Below are 16,563 nucleotides of genomic sequence, written 5' to 3'. Positions count from 1 at the left end.
CCTTATGTTTATATCTGCTATTTGGCTTCGTGAGCCATTTCTGTCAACTTATTAAAATCTTATAAGGAATCCAGGAGCAAATGGTCATATTGTCTGAGGATCCAACCATAAAAATTCCTGTGTACTGTAAGGAGCATATTCTTATGGGCATTCTTTTGATTCACCCTCTTCAACATACTTGAGTCAACCACAGTTTCAGATCGTCTGACCGTGGATTGCAGTATGCCACAAATGGAATTCGGCATGCAGATCCAGCGTCTGTGAGGAGCTCTAGAGTATCCCTGTTTTCTTTAGTTTCTTTTGTGTGCTTTAATTATGTGATTAGTGTTTCTCCTGATGAGCTCCCATGCAATGGATAAAACGGTGTTGAACCATCAACTAACTTGAAGTCCTCTTGCACAACTTGGTGTTGCTGATGGCGAGGTACTAATCTCAACTTTTTTGGGTGCCATTTCTTAAGAAGACGCAGTGCCATTAATCTCAGATTTGATGCAGATATTCATGCCCATCCTGAAACTCCAGATTGCTCTTGTTCCGTCCCAGAAGGTACTCTATGACCATGCTGTGAGATCTTCAGCTTGCCATGGACAATTTTCAATGGGGCTGGTACCTTTCAACATTAGGGAAAATTTCGAGCAACTTTGTTCAAAGCTCTTTTTTATCCCCGAGAAGATTTCATTTTTCTTCTTCCATTAATGGGAAATATGGCTTTTGCTGGATAATTGCGAGAATCAAGCATGGCAAAACATGCTAATATCATTTTGAACTAAAGAATTGAATGCAAGTCCTGAACTATGAGCGTAAAACCATATGTCTTGGATTCATTCGCTTCCTTTCATCACAGCTTTTAATTTAGAGTCAGCAGTTACAAGAACTTTAGATGTTATCCAACTAAAGTTATTGATGGTTCAACTTTTTGTTTACAATTCATGTAGGGGTAATATGTATTCCTCCTTGTCAAGATAATGATAAAACAGATTTTGGTTCTTGTGATGACAAAAACTCCATGAAGCACAAAAGACAGGAAGAAGGCAAGGGCAGACAAAACAAAAGGAAGACCATGTAAAGCGTTGAAGCAGATTCAGCCACCCAAATCAAAGAGTGTCGGCTGCGTCTCTCTTGAAGCAAAATTAGTCGTACCCTTATTAAATTCTAGCAGCTTGCACTAGTCCTCAGGTGTAGAAAATCATGGGTTATATAAATGCAGCAGTTTTTTGTTAAGTAAAACTATAGCTATAAATAGAGCGTTTGTGAAGTATTGCATGCAAGCCACAAAAAGCAGAGCGAGCTTCAGAGTAGAGTTGAAGTAAGAAGCCAAACAGAAAGCATTTTCAATGAGAAAGTTGTCCCTCCATTTGTTGGGCTCTCATTTTAAAGTTCATATTATTGTTCTTTTGGTTCCAATACTCCTTGATTCGTTATATAAGCGTTTAGAGAAGGAAATTCGTATGGACAATCATTGTACCAATTATCAGGCATCTCTTCTAGGTGTCTTGGACACGTCTTGACCAAAAGTTTTGTGAAGGCTAAGAAAAGCAAATTAGCCGAGCCTCTCGAACATGTTCTGGCTGAAATAGTTAAAGCTCAAACAGGCCACGTGACGGCCCGGTAAAGATCTGCAATAAGATGCCACAGCTGCTGATTACTGGACATGGCTTTTTTTTTTCTTTGCTTTTCCTTGATACTGGTTACCGTCCTCAAGACTTCCATGCATCATTTTGTCATTTGTTGTAATAAGTATTTTACCTTCTTGGAAATTGTGATCCATTTTCTAGAATTTCTTAGATTTACTATATTACAATCTAGAAACTACTGGATAAGTTTTGCAAGAGCTGAAGAGAGCCAAACATGACTAGACCGACTAAAAGAAGAGAAGTTGAAGAAGCAAGCACAAGTTAGTTGTAATAAAATAATAAACTCTGCTTAATCACGAGGAAAGCAGAGCCAAGAAAGTGGACAAGGAATGTTCACGCAACCCGACAGCCTGCAAACTAAAAGAATCCACTATGTGGGTTGATGATGCCTAAAAATAGGCTTGTAATTCATCCATTTGTGTGTGTGAGGTTTAAGCCCTCCACCATGGGTAGAGAGTAGAGCTCACATAGTCGACATCTCTTGTAATTCTCCACCAAAAACTAAATAAACCATATTCTTGAACTATTCTACTTTGTCTCTTGTCCATATGTCCAAAACACGCATATTAAACCAAAAACTATCATTGATACCAAAACCATGCTTCTGCCACCATATTTTCAAGATAAACTATTGCAAAGCAATTGCAACATTGCTCATGACAAAAAAGAAGCAACTAAAGGAAAATGGAGTAGAAAAAGTTGACACCTCTCTCTGTAGAAGTTTGACTGGCAGTCTACTATATCTCACTATATATTATGTATGCGACAAATCTACTATTGGTTCATGCAAATTCCAAGCCAAATTTACCTTGGAGCTGCCAAAAGAATTCTTAGATATTTACGAGGAACTAGAAGCTACAACATTTGGTATCAGCCAAGTGCAAGTGCCAAGCTCATTGGCTACACTAACAACTAGGTAGGATCAGCTAATGACAATAAGAGCACCATAGGTGCTATGCATTTATACCGGGTTTCAAAATATACTCCGGGCATTCAAAAAACAAGACTAAGTGGCACAATTCACTGTAGATGTAAAATACGTCGTGGTTGCTATGACCACCAATAAAGTAATATGGCTTTGAAGAATTCTAAAAGACATTGGAGAAGCATAGACAGAACCAACTCTAATACTTTGTGACAATAAGTCTGTGATTGCTATATCAAATAATCCAATCTTCCATGGAAGAACTGAACATATTGACATCAAATATCACTTCATATGGAAAATACAAAATAACAGAGAGATCAAGCTGAAGCATTGCAAAAGTAGACACTAAATTGTAGACACATTCACTAAAGCATTACCATCAGCCAAGTTCAAGACATTGCGGAGTATGCTTGGAATATTAAGAAATTGGACCAAAGAGGAGTTTTAAAAAGTTGATCCAATTTCTAGAGTTTTCTAATATAAGCATTTACTAGAAAAGTCTAGCAAAATCCTACAAAATATCTAGTGCTTGGGCACCAAGGAAGAGTATGGAGTCCAAGTAGACCACAAATTTATCTCTGCAAATGGCAGAGATATTTGCCCTTGAAAGTTGGTTTACAAGCTCAATAATAGAGCTGACTAAAGGTAAGAAAATCTCTGACTTGAGCAGAGAATTTTGCATGGGCAAGTCGGTGATGTGCGACTACAAATAGGCTTGGTGGACGTCCAATTTAACTTACTCAGAAACTAGCAAACCTCTTCTCCTTCCTTTGTATTTCCCACCAAATAGTAAAAGCCTTCGTGTTATTTCCTTGTGCTCCCCTTGCCGTGAAAGTCCACCTTCATTTACCCATCCTCTCTTGTTCCCTTGCCAAGTAAAATCTCGCATACTCGCCTAAAATTATCACTATCAGCTTCCGCAAAACATCATACCTGAATTTCGAGAATGCAAGGTTTATTCTTGAGGTAAGTGCTGCTGATATTTTTAAAGTGCACTGTGCATATGCATTGGCTCCCTGAACACCGTACAGGCTTTTTATGATATGCATGACAATCGTCCCATGTACTGCCTCGTCAACTTGAACCGCCATCTCAATGAAATAGTTCACTAGGTGAGGTTTTCATGTAGTTCATTTCCATTCTTCTAGCGCTCTCTTCGTCTATTTAGCTGAATATTCAAATCGTATCCTTTTCACCATCATTTTCATATCATGGGTCTTTTACAACTAAAGATCGAGTTTTAATAAGGAGTATTTAGATTTAAATGTACAAGCCATCTCCGAAATTAGCTAGTAGCTATGTTAACAAATTTCGCATTATGGTTTTATTTTATTTTTCCTGAAATGATATGAAGTTCATGAGAATTCCTCAATTTATTGGGTCAAAAGCTTTGAGATGAGAAGCAAGTAATCAATTATAGCATCGTAAAGTGGTTGGTTCCGGATTAAGAATTTGAAATCCATATTGTCAGGGTCAATTTTCAGTTTGTGAAACCGAAAAACCAAACTGATGGACTTTAAAATTGGCTTGCAATTGAACCAACCAATTTCGGGTACACCTGAGAATTGGCCTACGTTTTATTTTTTTATTTTTTTTTAGTTTTAATTAGTTTGGGGAAGACGGTATACAAACACAGCTATGTTTCTTCCTTTACAAGAGATCCAAGTATTACCCTCTAGCAAGCCAATCCATGCGTCCAATAGGATTTTAAAATGCTGTTTGAATCCCAAGATGTCAAGATATCCAGAAATATTCCATTCGCCTCAAGTGTCAAATCATGAAATGATTTTTATAAATAAATAAAAAAATCCAAAACCCAAAGGCTGAAGGGTTCAAAAAAAATGATTAGATGCATTAGTATAAGTGCAATAACAAGTTCCTTGATTATCATATCATAACATCTAAACTACTGGTAAAAGCATTTAAGATCCCAAGCTGTTCAGATACCCAGAGAAAAAGTAACAAAAAGGCAACACTTTCCTTCTGCTTTAGAGATTTCACTTTATGCTAAATGCAAAGAGAAACTTCTATGAAGCTTGTTTTGGCGCAAAAAATAACGAACCTATTCACAATAACAGCTAAAGAACGAACACGTCCAACTCACAAACACTACCAAGTTTTATAAGACCATATTGTTTTCGCTATGGAAAATCATAGGTTTGGAATTCACACAAGGAAACCAGAATTCCATTCCAGCTAATAAGATACGAACCTCTACCAACTCTACCACGCATGCTCACATGGAGTGTAACATCCCGAATTTCGACCCCATTCCGAATATATGAAATGGGCATTTTGCTGACGTGTCTATTGTCATTTTTCTCTGAGTTGATCACTCACGAGTTTACCAATCTATTGGGTGAAACCGTTAAGGGATATAACCGCGGTAAAATCCCTAAAAGCTACCCGATAGATTGGATCGGACTAAAATCGTGTTCGATCGATTTTAATCACGAAGTTGAATTCGGTTTCGGAAATCGAACATTCGAACATGTCACGATTCATTTATAGGACATCGTCTTATCTTTCGAAGAAATTTCATCGAGTTCGGGATTTTTACGGAAAATCATTTCAGACGATTCGGAAAACAACGGAAATTCGGATGGGCCAAATCAAATGGATTTTTGACCTCCTTACCGAGTCATTTGGTGATGGGGATTTATAGAAATTGCGTGGACTTTTTCCTTAGCAAAATTGGACATCAAATTGGAGAATTGGAGAACAAAGTGAAGTCCAAAAATTTAAGGAAAATTCGGAGCTAGGCATGGAAGGGTGCAACATTTGTCATCAAATTGGATTATTTGTGATTAAATGAGCAAGAAAGTATTGGGGAACAAGTGGATAAGTTTGAAGACTAATTGGCAATCTAATGATGGTTTTAGATATTTGTTTTTGGACATTTGTTTCCCTCTTCTTCGGCTTCTTTCGCAAGCCAAGCCACCGACTGATTGCCCTCTTCTTCTTCGTGCGAAGCCCTTGCATCACCGTGTCCAGCTCTGCTCCTGTTTCCTTTTCATTTTTCTTCATGTTTCTCTGTCCATCAAGCAGCTGAATCCCTCCATTTTTCCTCATGACAGCCCCACATATTTCTCCCTCCACAGAAGCCATTTGCTACCATGTCTTTCCCCTCAGTCAAACCAACGAAACCCCTTCCCCATGGTTGACCGAAAGAACCCCTTCGCTGCTCCACTTCGGTTTGTTCTCCTCAGCTCCATTGAAGTCCAGCAACACCGAAGCAATTCCCCAAGCTGCCGCGTGCCAGCCTCCACCCATGAAGCCCCAACGCCAGCCCACCGAGTCAACCGTAGCTGCTCCACCCCACCAACGTTAACTCCGTGTGCGCCAGCAAGCTCCACCAAGACAACGAAACTAGCGAACTCTTCCATCTTGTTGACTGAAGCTACTCCAGCAGCTGCCACATGCCCGCTTCCTCTCTCCTCTTCGTCCGCGCGTCCACCAACCACTCGCGAGAAGCCCGAGGTTCCCCTGCAACAACGCACGAAGACCGCTGCTCCTTCGCCGGTTCTGTTCGCGCGCAACCCGGCCCGCACAAATTTAGTCCAGCGAATTTGTTTTGTGTCCAGCAAAGCCGAGGCCCAACCCAGTGGATTTTAGCAGCCATCTTCAGTCAAGCTCGCAGCCCATCTTTGGCTTTGGAGTTCAGCCCACGTGAATGTTTCAAGTCCAACAGCCCAATTTTTCAGGCCCGCTTCAACTTGGTCCATTTAAGTTGTAGCCCATTTTCAGTCTTGAAGTTCAGCCCAACATCGGTCCAAGAATTCAGCAGTTCAAGCCCGCGATTTTGAGGCCCAAGCCCAGCAATTTGTTGTGGGCCTGCAAGGCCTTTGGGCCCGGCCCAAGTGATCGTCGACGTCGCCGTCACAGTGTTCCGGTCTTCGCTTTGCCAAGTGAGTAATCTCACTAATCCTTGCTTAGTAGACTAATGATGCTTAAGGGTTGATTAGATTTAATTAAGTTCAATTATGTGGTTAGATTAGCATGGATTAGTGATTATTAGTTAATTGCATTGCATATTAGTTAGGTGGTTAGTGTACTTAGCTAGAGAACTGCCTATACTATTTATTGAATGCATTTCGGGATTTTTCTCGACCCTTATCGGACTTCAATTAGGCATTACGGGCCTAAATTAGATTTTCAGTATTTATTTATTAATTTTCGATATTATTTATTTATTTATTTATTTATTTATTTATTTTTCAAAAATTAAATGGGATAGTCGACCGAAATTCTCATGTTGATTGTCGTGGTGTAGTCTGTTTATTTATTTGAGCACTGGTTTGTGGAAAATTAGTGAATTGATGAGTATGTGGGGATTTATTCCAAAATTAATCAATGTTCGTATTCAATTAGAATTTGACTGTGAAAGGTTATAAGTAGAAACTCGAAAGCCATCAAGATATAGTCATGCCAGTGGGGCCGAGTTTTGCCACCGAATTTGGAGTCGATCGCGCCCGTTGGGCCGTAAACTGCCACCTGATAGAGGTCACACCTGATCAAGCCGTAAACTACCACTTGATAGAGGTCGCACTGCCACCTGATAGAGGTCGCACTTGATAAGGCCATAAATTGCCACCTGATAGAGGTTGCGCCCGTTGGGCCGTAAATTGCCACCCGATAGGGGTCGCGCCTGATAAGGCCGTAATCTGCCACCTATTAAAGGTCGTGCCCATTGGGCCGTAATTTGTCACTTAAAGATAGGTCATGTCCTTTGGACTGTAATTTGTTGCCAAGAAATTTGTTAGACTATGCTCGTGAAGCTGTGAGTAAGATTTGAGACAGAATAAGAGAAACAATCGGGGAATGGTCGGATTGACATGTAATCGACTAGATCGATTGATCGAACTATCGATATGTGATGTGATTGCTAGGGTGCCTATTGAATTGTGCTAAAATGCAGGTGGAATCTGAGGCCAAGGTAAGTCCTCTGACCTGTGCGTGTATAGGCAGCCCGGTTAGCGTATCGATTTCCTAATTGAGTTTTAGTGGGATAGAACTTGCTGAGACGTAGTCTCATCCCGGTTGTGGAACAACATTTCAGGCCCGTAGATGAGCCTGTGAAGAAGGAACCAGAAGAGGACGATGAGCCGGTAAAAGATGAAGAGCTTGAAGGATGTGAGCTTTGTGAAGAAGAGTCAGAAGAGGATCAGGATGATCCTGAGTACGACCCCGATGAAGACTGAGATCCCATCCTCTTTTGTGAATCATGTCTAAATGTGAATAGTGTGACTAGAATGTTATAGTCTTGTGAATAGACTTTGAGTTATGCCATGTATAAAGGTTTAGTTGTGGATTTCAATATGAAAAATATGGTCTTGCTTTTCTATCCCATTGTGTTATTGTCTGGGGATTTATAACTGCTTCTGCATGTGCTTAATAAATGAAAGGGTCAGCGATACGTAGTCCTGGGATATCGCATTATAAAATCGACCAAGTAGAAGGATGTGTGCGTGCCCGAGGATTGGGACGTGACATCCCCTTTTTGTGGTATCAAAGCGAAATTCAAGATTGGAGTGATAAGGAGCGATGAGTCTTGGGATAATAGTAAGAAAGGCCTTTAAATTCATGCTGGTGCATGTCTGTGTTAGCTGAATGCAAGAATTGTTTGTTGTGTGTGGATCGCTCACCTTCTAATCCAGTGTGGATTTGAAAGACAGGTTTCAGTGTAAAGATTGAACATGAGCGAGCAGGAGCTAAGAACTCCTAGTAAGAGGACAATGTCCTCTGTAACTCGGGGTAAATTGCTGAGATAGGTCAATACCCGAGATGGTTGTGGCAGAGTGTCGGCTCTAGCCAGCTCGAGTGTAAGAGTACCACTGCAGGTTGGTACTGGTGTAGCAGCACCGAGCGATCCTAGGTTCGATGGGATCGTTCAGGCACTAGTGTCCTTGGAATTGGTTGAGCCAGCAAGCTCAGGACCGAGCCGCCATTGTTATCGCTGTCACTACCGCCGTTGTTGCCTTACCTGCTGAGATCCAGAGTGGAAATATGATCTAGGAGCAAGCCGTTGCATCTAAGTCGAGGTACAACTCTAGTTCAAGTAGAGATGCAAATCAGTCAAGGAAAAGACCGATGTGGAAAGAAGAGTATTCTATTTCACCCAATAAGAATGCTGTGACAGTCAGGTCAGCACTAAGTCAAAATGGAACATGTTGTTCCTGTGCGTGATAGCAAAGATTGGCCTTATGTTTTCTTAGGACAAGAATTTGTTTCGAGTATAGCCAACAGAGTTACCTGACCGGAGACAATCCTAGAAGGCCGATGGGACAGAGTAGAGGAAATGCGCCATAGAACGCATAATGGAGTTTTGGAATAGGTCTCTGGTACTAGAAAGAGTGCATACTTTCACCTAATAGGAGATAGAAGACGCATCAGATAGGTGTCGGAATTGTAGAAGGAAGCATGGATAAATCCAGTGTCCAAGTATGACTAGAACATGTTGTGATGATGACCAGCATGGCCATTAGGTTAAGAACTATCAGTGGAAGTCTAAGGTAGCATAGGCATCGCTACTACGGCCAGAACGCCACTAGGATGGCGAAAGGAATGGGAGTAGAATTGACCTCGCACTGATCAGAGAAAGAATGTGTTGGAGGTGATTTTATCAGAGCAGCGCAACAAAGTTTGGTGCCGAGTTGGTAGAACTTAAATTGTTAAAGTAAAAGTGAAAGAAAGGGGAATCACTAGCAATAGTTGTGTTTGACTAGTTGCTGAGGTGTGAGTTTGACGCCACGTGAATAGTGTGGGTTCATGGAGCATCTTGTGATAATGAATCATGGTCATGGAGTAATCTAGTTTAGTCCATTAGCATGTGAAAGTGTCATGGTTATTGGGAGTTGAAAAGAATCTTCGATTTCATTAATCTCGTTGGCTGAAGGCAACTTGTTTGTTAGATGGAGGTTGCCAAGGTTACTTGGTGATTGTCTTGGGTAGGACAAATTGGAGAACTAGAGATGGAGGACATCTCAGTGGTCTAAGAATTTCTAGATGTGTTGTCACAAGAACTGTCAGACCATCGTCCGAGAAAGAGATAGAAATTGCGATCGAGCTAGCACCAAGATAGAGCCACTCTCGAAGGCTTCTTACCAGCTGTTGTTGTCTAAATTTGTAGAACTAAAGATGCAGATGTGAAGATTGATGAATGAGGAATTCATGCATATCAGTGCATCACTTTGGGGAAACATCAGTTTTGTTTGTGAGAAAAAGAAAGATGGTTTGTTGTGAGTATGCATCGACCATCGTCAACTCAATTAGGTGACGACCAAGGAGAAGTGTCCATTGTAAAAGATCGACAAATTCGGTGACCAGACATCAAGAGTGTCGATGTTTTCATGGATCAACTTGAGAACAAGATGTCGTCAGTTATGAACCAGGAATGAGGTTATACGAAAGACAGCTGTTCGTACTTGATATGGTCTTTACAAGAGTATTGTAAGATCATTTGGCCTGGTAAACACTCCAGCTACTGTCATGGATTTGGCAAACCGAGTGTGCAATGAATATTTAGATCGGTTGTGCTCGTGTCTTTTAACGATATTCTAGTGTATTCAAGAAATATTAAGGAGCTCAAGAGACACCTGAGAATGGTGAAAGAATTTCCGTGGACCCGATAAAGACCGAAATAGTTATTAGTGAAGCGAGATTTATAGTGACAAGTTGTTTAGAGGACTGGATTATGTATCGATGCAACATAGTAGGATTGTTGCACATGCGTTCTGTCAATTGTGATCTCGTGAGTTGAACATGAGACGGTGTCGTGAGTCAGAAGATTGGCAAGACTAGAATGTTCAAAAAATCCTGTAAGAGGATATCAGTAAGGGAAAAGTTGATTTTCAGATTTCAAAAGATGGAACATCGAAGTATTGTGGGTGGCGATAGGTGTCAAACAGTAGGGAACTTGAGGGAAAGACCTTGTTAGGAAATTCACTGTAGTATTGCAGTATGTGACAAATTTACTCAAGGAGTTAAAAGAGTAATGTTTCCATTTGGGAGAATGGTCAGGAGATGGATGAAGCCAACTCACGGCATTGCTGTGTGAAGGGATCTTGATTTGATCAAACGTAAAGAAGTATACATAAGTGAAATGGTTCGTCTTCGTGGAGTACCAGCGACAGATCTATATCAGATTTAGAATCAAGGATTTCTAGTTTTAGCAGAATAGTCAAATAGTTCTTTTGAGACAGAACAGAGCAGAGTGTACAGAACTTCAGTTTGTTGAGATGAGATTAGAGAAAGAAAGATCACAGGCCGAGGGTCAATTCAGCAGTTAGTAATTGCAGTGGTCGTGATCAGAATCAAATTTTAGACCACTCAGTGCCGCCAGAAAAGTTGTATTGTTGAGCATCGAAGGCCCTGAAAGTTCCAAATTGGTGATTACATCTTTTTGGAAGTGTCACCAATGAGGGATACCTTGCGCTTCAGCAAGGAGGGGAGAAATATGGAACTAAGGTACGTAGTTTCCTTTGAGATTCTGAAAAGAATCGGGATCCTAACGTATTGTCTTGCGTTGCCGTCGGGGTAGGCACAAATGCATGACGTATTTCACGTGTCGAGGTTGAGGACGAATGAACCTAACCCGACTCACGTGCTAAATCTTGAAGAATTAGACGTGGACGACAAAGCGTCATACATGAGAAGTCAGTTCAGTTGTTGGTTCAGAAAGATCGGATTCGGTGAACCAAGATAGTCCCCTTGGTCAAAATGGTTTGACAACGCCATGGGACTGAAGAAGCAATCGAGGAAAGTGAGACTAGTTGAGACGACGATACCCTCACCTTTTTGTTTAATGATTGGTAAAGATTTAAATTTCGAGGACAAAATTTTTATAAGAGGGGAAGAGTTGTGACATCCCGAATTTCGACCGCATCCCGAATTTCGACCGCATCCCGAATATATGAAATGGGCATTTTGCCGGCGCGCCTATAATCCCTTTTCTCTGAGCTGATCACTCACGAGTTAACCAATCTATTGGGTGAAGCCGTTAAGGGATATAACCGCAGTAAAATCCCTAAAAGCTACCCGATAGGTCGGATCGGATTAAAATCGCGTTCGATCGATTTTAACCACGAAGTTGAATTCGGTTTCGAAAATCGAACATTCGAACAAGTCACGGTTCATTTATAGGACATCGTCTTGTCTTTCGGAGAAATTTCATCGAGTTTGGGATTTTTACGAAAAATCGTTTTAGACGATTCGGAAAACAACTGAAATTCGGATGGGCCAAATCGAATGGATTTTTGGCCTCCTTACCGAGTCATTTGGTGATGGGGATTTATAGAAATTGCGTAGACTTTTTCCTTAGCAAAATTGGACATCAAATTGGAGAATTGGAGAACAAAGTGAAGTCCAAAAATTTAAGGGAAATTCGGAGCTAGGCATGGAGGGGTGCAACATTTGTCATCAAATTGGATTATTTGTGATTAAATGAGCAAGAAAGTATTGGGGAACAAGTGGATAAGCTTGAAAACTAATTCGCAATCTAATGATGGTTTTAGATATTTGTTTTTGGACTTTTGTTTCCCTCTTCTTCGGCTTCTTTCGCAAGCCAAGCCACTGACTGATTGCCCTTTTCTTCTTCGTGCGAAGCCCCTACATCACCGTGTCCGGCTCTGCTCCTGTTTCCTTTTCATTTTTCTTCATTTTTCTTCATATTTCTCTGTCCATCAAGCAGCTGAATCCCTCCATTTTTCCTCACGACAGCCCCACATATTTCTCCCTCCACAAAAGCCATTTGCTGCCACGTCTTTCCCCCAGTCAAACCAACGAAACCCCTTCCCCATGGTTGACCGAAAGAACCCCTTCGCTGCTCCACTTCGGTTTGTTCTCCTCAGCTCCATCGAAGTCCAGCAGCACCGAAGCAATTCCCCAAGTTGCCGCGTGCCAGCCTCCACCCACGAAGCCCCAATGCCAGCCCACCGAGTCAACCATAGCCGCTCCATCCCACCAACGTTAACTCCGTGTGCGCCAGCAAGCTCCACCGAGACAACGAAACTAGCGAACTCATCCATCTTGTTGACCGAAGCTACTCCAGCAGCTGCCACATGCCCGCTTCCTCTCTCCTCTTCGTCCGCGCGTCCACCAACCGCTCACGAGAAGCCCGAGGTTCCCCTGCAACAACACACGAAGACCGCTGCTCCTTCGCCAATTCTGTTCGCACGCAACCCGGCCCGCATAAATTCATTCCATTAAACTTGTTTCGTGTCCAGCAAAGCCGAGGCCCAACCCAGTGGATTTTAGCAGCATCTTCAGTCAAGCCCGCAGCCCATCTTTGGCTCTGGAGTTCAGCCCACGTGAATGTTTCAAGTCCAGCAGCCCAGTTTTTCAGGCCCGCTTCAACTTGGTCCATTTAAGTTGTAGCCCATTTTCAGTCTTGAAGTTCAGCCCAACATCGGTCCAAGAATTCAGCAGTTCAAGCCCGCGATTTTAAGGCCCAAGCCCAGCAATTTGCTGTGGGCCTACAAAGCCTTTGGGCCCGGCCCGAGTGATCGTCGATGTTGCCAAAAATTCGGATTTCGGCCGCCATTGCGCCGTCGCGTCGCCATCGCAGTGTTCCGGTCTTCGCTTTGCCAAGTGAGTAATCTCACTAATCCTTGCTTAGTAGACTAATGATGCTTAAGGGTTAATTAGATTTAAATAAGTGCAATTAGGTGGTTAGATTAGCATGGATTAGTGATTATTAGTTAATTGCATTGCATATTAGTTAGGTGTTAGTGTACTTAACTAGAGAACTGCCTATACTATTTATTGAATGCATTTCGGGATTTTTCCCAACTCTTACCGGACTTCAATTAGGCATTACGGGCCTAAATTGGATTTTTAGTATTTATTTATTAATTTTCGATATTATTTATTTATTTTTCAAAAATTAGGCTGGGATAGCCGACGACCGAAATTCAGTGTTGATTGTCGTGGTGCAGTCTGTTTATTTATTTAAGCACTGGTTTGTGGAAATTTAGTGAATTGATGAGTATGTGGGGATTTATTCCAAAATTAATCAATGTCGGTATCCAATTAGAATTTGACTATGAAATGTTATAAGTAGAACCTCAAAAGCCATCAAGATATAGCTGTGCCAGTGGGGTTGAGTTTTGCCACCGAATTTGGAGTCGGTTGCACCCGTTGGGCCGTAAACTGCCACCTAATAGAGGTCGCACTGCCACCTGATAGAGGTCACACCTGATAAGGCCGTAAATTGCCACCTAACAAAGGTCGCGCCCGTTGGGCCGTAAATTGCCACCCAATAGGGGTCGCGCCTAATAACGCCGTAATCCGCCACCTATTAAAGGTCACGCCCATTAGGCCGTAATTTGCCACCTAAAGATAGGTCGTGTCCTTTGGACTATAATTTGTTGCCAAGAAATTTGGTAGACTGTGCTCGTGAAGCCGTGAGTAAGATTTGAGACAGAATAGGGGAGACGACCGGGGAATGGTCGGATTGATTGATCGAGATATCAATATATGATGTGATTGCTAGGGTGCCTATTGAATAGTGCTAAAATGCAGGTGGAATCTGAGGCCAAGGTAAGTCCTCTGACCTGTGCGTGTATAGGCAGCCCGGTTAGCGTATCGATTTCCTAATTGAGTTTTAGTGGGATAGAACTTGCTGAGACGTAGTCTCATCCCGGTTGTGGAACAACATTTCAGGCCCGTAGATGAGCCTGTGAAGAAGGAACCAGAAGAGGACGATGAGCCGGTAAAAGATGAAGAGCTTGAAGGATGTGAGCTTTGTGAAGAAGAGTCAGAAGAGGATCAGGATGATCCTGAGTACGACGCGAATGAGGACTGAGATCCTATCCTCTTTTGTGAATCATGTCTAAATGTGAATAGTGTGACTAGAATGTTATGAATAGTCTTGTGAATAGACTTTGAGTTATGCCATGTATAAAGGTTTAGTTGTGGATTTCAATATGAAAAATATGGCATTGCTTTTCTATCCCATTGTGTTATTGTCTGGGGATTTATAACTGCTTCCGCATGTGCTTAATAAATAAAAGGGTCGGCGATATGTAGTCCTGGGATATCACATAAAAAATAGACCAAGTAGAAGGATGTGTGCGTGCCTGAGGATGGGGCCGTGACATGGAGTCTTCACAGTAAAAAGACACGAAATTCCACCAATTTGCTCACCCCTACTCGTGACCCACCTCACATTAAAAGATTGAAAAACAAAAAAGCAAAAGAAAAGAGAGAGCACTGAAAGGTAAGAAAAGCATCGCTTTCATTCCTCAAAAGTCGTTCTCTCGAAGTAAGTGTTCAAGTGGCAAGAGTTCTTCCACTTCCCAAGAATCAGCACATGACATCGATGCTAAATGAATAAAATCTTGACCTTACCCCCACTACACTAATGATCCTCACACAGAGTCGAGGGATTATCCCATAGATGGCGGAGGAAATTTACCTCATATAACATTCCACAGAGTGATCCAATTTGTTTCCGAGTAGACCAGGGAACTACCCCCTAGCAAGCCATGCGTCCAGTACGCTTTTCAAATGCTGTAGATGATCATTGCTTTCAGCTATCGATTTATCCCATGAATCCCAAGATGTCATGCTATCCAGAGAAATATATAATTCCATTTGCCCTCAAGTATTGGATCATGCAATGATTTTTAACAAAATAGTCCAAAGCCCTAAGGCTGAAAGGTTCTATAAAGTTATTAGATGTTGATATAAGTACAAGAACAAGTTTCTCAAACATCATATCACAACATCTAAACTACAAGTGAAAGCATTCAAGATCCCAAACTGTTCAGATACCCAGAGCAAAAGTAACAAAAAGGTAACACTTTCCTTCTGCTTTAGAGATTTCACTTGATGCTGAATGCAAAGAGAAACTTCTGTGAAGCTTGTTTTGGCCAAAATATAACAAATCTATGCACAAAGAAACAGCCAAAGAACAAACAAGTCCAACTCACAAACACTACCAAGTTTCATAAAGACCATATTGTTTCTGCTATGGAAGATCATAGATTTGAATTTCACACGAGGAGACCGGAATTCCATTCCTGCTAATAAGATAAGAACCTCTACCAACTCTACCACGCACGCTCACATGGAGTCTTCACAGTAAAGAGACAAAATTCCTCCAATTTGCTCACCCCTACTCGTGACCCACCTCACATTAAAAGACCGAAAAACAGAAAAGCAAAAGAAAAGAGAGAGCACTGAAAGGTAAGAAAAGCACCGCTTTCATTCCTCAAAAGTTGCTGTCTCGAAGCAAGTGTTCAAGTGGTGAGGGTTCTTCCGCTTCCCAAGAATTGGCACATGACATCAACGCTAAATGAATAAAATCTTGACCTTACCCACCACACTAATGATCCTCACACAGAGTCGAGGGATTACCCCATAGATGGCATATGAAATTTACCTTAGATACCATTCCACGAAGTGATCCAATTTGTTTCGGGGTAGACCAAGGAACCACCCTCTAGCAAGCCATGCGTCAAGTATGCTTTTCAAATGCTGTCGATGATCGTTGTTTTCAGCTATCAATTTATCCCATGAATCCCAAGATGTCATGATATCCAGAGACATATAGAATGCTATTTGCCTCAAGTATTGGATCATGCAATGATTTTTAACAAAATAGATCCAAAGCCCTAAGGCTGAAAGGTTCTATAAAATGATTAGATGTCAATATAAGTACAAGAACAAGTTTCTCAAACATCATATCACAGCATCTCTAAACTACAGGTGAAAGCATTCAAGATCCCAAACTGTTCAGATACCCAGAGCAAAAGTAACAAAAAGACAACACTTTCCTTCAGCTTTAGAGATTTCACTTGATGCTGAATGCAAAGAGAAGCCTCTGTGAAGCTTGTTTTGGCCGAAAAAAAACAACACTATTGACCATAATAGCCAAAGAACAACACATCCAACTCACAAACACTACCAAGTTTCATAAAGATCATATTGTTTCCGCTATGGAAGATCATAGATTTGAATTTCACACGAGGAGATCGGAATTCCATTCCTGCTAATAAG

Source organism: Eucalyptus grandis, chromosome 4 (genome assembly GCF_016545825.1).
Source record: "Eucalyptus grandis isolate ANBG69807.140 chromosome 4, ASM1654582v1, whole genome shotgun sequence".
Lineage (NCBI taxonomy): Eukaryota > Viridiplantae > Streptophyta > Magnoliopsida > Myrtales > Myrtaceae > Eucalyptus > Eucalyptus grandis.
The sequence above is the reverse complement of the archived record's forward strand: the minus strand, read 5'-3'. Positions refer to the sequence as shown.